At 33.1% G+C, this 2766-nt stretch overlaps 1 protein-coding gene across 1 annotated transcript in view; it reads left to right on the forward strand.

The window, feature by feature from the left end:
* Positions 1 to 1980, forward strand: part of GRIA2 (glutamate ionotropic receptor AMPA type subunit 2) — a 127984-nt gene extending 126004 nt beyond the window's left edge. Inside the window, 1 exon segment of the mRNA XM_045018888.1 lies at positions 1 to 1980. This exon segment is cut by the window's left edge and continues 837 nt beyond it. The gene's annotated coding sequence lies outside the window, so the exon portion shown is untranslated.
* Positions 1981 to 2766: the final 786 nt, after the last annotated feature.

Raw genomic sequence — 2766 nt, forward strand, 5'->3', positions numbered from 1 at the left:
AAATAAACTTTTTTCTATGGTTTTATTTGCAACTGGTCCAATTAATTTTGCAAGCTACAGTTGGGTTATAAGAATCTAAAATGTAAAAGGACATTGTCTAGGTTGGGCCAGAGTTTTATGTCCTCCCAACCTCCTTACCCTCAGCTCATTTTGAGCTGTTTATTTCCACGTTTTATTTAGAGATGGGCCCGAGCCATAACATTCAGATCTGCATTTCAGATCCCCAGAGGAGTTCAAGAGTGCCCTATACTGGAGTTGCACTAGAGATAGGAACCTGATGCCAAATTTGGATACAGGTTTGGATTCTAGTCCCCTTTACCTCTGAAGTGCAGGGACACTAAGATCTGAGGTTTTGGTTCATACCCATCTATGGTTTTACAGAGTGTGTGCATGTGCGTGTGTGTTTGTGTATTTTATATAAAGCATATCAACAGAAGGCAAGCATTCAAAATAATCCTACAGTAATAAAACAATTTATAGAATAAACCCAGATCTCAAAATAAATTCCCTTAAGGAAGCAGATTTCAAGTGTCCAGGAAGTGGTTCTACAGCATGTAAAGTTTTTCCTAAGAAAAATACCTTGACAATGTCTTTTTAATCAAAGATCTATAATATTGCAATCCCTGAAATTTGATGTTTGTATTTTTGAAAATATGAGAACTTTCATAAATCTTATACATTATGAGTGTTAGCAGAATTTTAAGTTATCCTAGGTTCTCCTCATAAGGACCCCACAGACGTAGACCCTGTTTACAACAAAAAAATGAATCCTCAAAGGGGCACAGTAACATTCATTTAAATGCTAATACAACCCAAACCAATGTAATACTTTCCTAGCCTTCATCTATGGATAAGATATAAGATGTTAGGTTAAAGAGATTACGTTTCTCTGTGTTGTGAATGCAAAATGAAACAATATCCCTCATGCAGTACTACTAGTTCCCTATTTTATTTCTCACTGAAATAAAATTTGAAACATAATGTACAGTGTTAGCTGGAATTCTTTCCTTAATCTTCAATAACACTTTGTTTAACACTCAAGGATTGTAGCTTCATTAGAAACGTTATATCCCTTCTCTTGGTACAAGCTATGGGCCTGATTCTGAAAGCACATGCATATAGTACTTTCATTACTGTCAGCCAGAGATATATATGCAGAGTGCTTGCGGTATCAGGCCCTCCGCTAGTAACCTGCCCATCACTAAAGCTTAACTGTTTCTCAGCTGCATATGCTGAAGTAATCCAGGGGTGTTCTGTGCATTATGCCTCATCAGGAATATGGGGATGCAGTCTGAATTTTAATATTCAATGCTAGAATGACCAAACTGAAATCTAATAATATTCATATGGTTCTTAAAACATTTTTAAAAGTAACATTACAATACTGTATACAATGCAAAACTATTTATTGCACCTCTGGGCCAACTCTTCTAAAAACTGTAGTGTTTAAATCTTCCTTTGTCAAGCCTGAAATAATGTATATAATTGAAATAATGTAAAGTTATATTTTCATGTTTTTATACTTGCAACATGATTGGAATACATAATGTATGAGTATTTCAATTACAGATAATGTTGATTGGATAATACACATCTCGGTTAAAAAGCAGTAATCATAGTTTAATATCAGTGTTACGGTACATCAGTATATTACTATATAAAGTATGTTTGTGTGCATTTAAGTGAAAAAATAGTCAAGAATGATGACAACTGTCTAAGGGTTTTCTAATCATTTTGTATGAAACCTGTTATAGAACAACCAAAATGTTTATGAACTATTCTTGTGTAAAATTTCAAAATGTCCTTTACTGTAGGTTTTTGTTTACAGTACAGTATCTTACTTCTGCTTTGTTAAATGGGTATCAGTACAAAGCTGGACATACACTTTCTAAGACTTCTGAAGACATTAACGCTCCCAGTTTTTCAAGTGTACCTATATGACAGAAAATGTTTTTGATTTTATTTTTAAATCTAACACATGATGGCTTTTCTGGAGTGTTGTACAAACTTCAATCATACATAAAACATATTCTTAAAAAAAGGCAAAAGACCCTTAATTTGTTTGTTTAGTATTATTGAAATCTGATTTCTTACTCATAAAAAGTATTTTAATAAACTTCTGCATAGAGCAGACCTATTTGTCCCTACAGAAGTGGAGTCCTTGAAGAGTTTCTGCAAGAGAATGCAAACCTTTCATGCATGAAAGAAATTATTTCACATAAGGGTAAATTTACTGTGGTTTGCCTTACCTCTGAACAAAATAATTTAACTTTCTTGTCAATAATACAGTTGTACTTTCTGTATATAACCCTCTTGATGATGCCTGTAAGGCAGTGCTGTAAATTGGTGCAATCAAATATTTATTTGTGTCTGACTGTACCTAAAAACTGTCAAATATTTCCTGGATCAGTAATTTTGATTTCAACAGATGATATATTATCAGCACAAGAAATGAGACTTGGCAAGTATTTAAAGTAAATGTTAATGGTCCTGCTATTATAAATCAATTCTAGAGCTGTAAAAACCAGTTTGTAATAGCAATGAATAAGTATAAAGTCAAGGTTGAAGAGATTTGTCAGATAAAAGTTACAAGGTATAGATCATAGTGTGGAACACATCTTAACAGAGAGTTTGTCTTGTAGACCTTCTCCCATCCTACTGACTTTACACATGACATCTATATCAATGATATAGAAAAAGAATATATTACAAGCATTAGTATGTTTTTACCTGTCTTTTGATACAACTTATCACTTATAACAGCAC

Source organism: Mauremys mutica, chromosome 5, assembly GCF_020497125.1.
Source record: "Mauremys mutica isolate MM-2020 ecotype Southern chromosome 5, ASM2049712v1, whole genome shotgun sequence".
Classification (NCBI taxonomy): Eukaryota; Metazoa; Chordata; order Testudines; family Geoemydidae; genus Mauremys; species Mauremys mutica.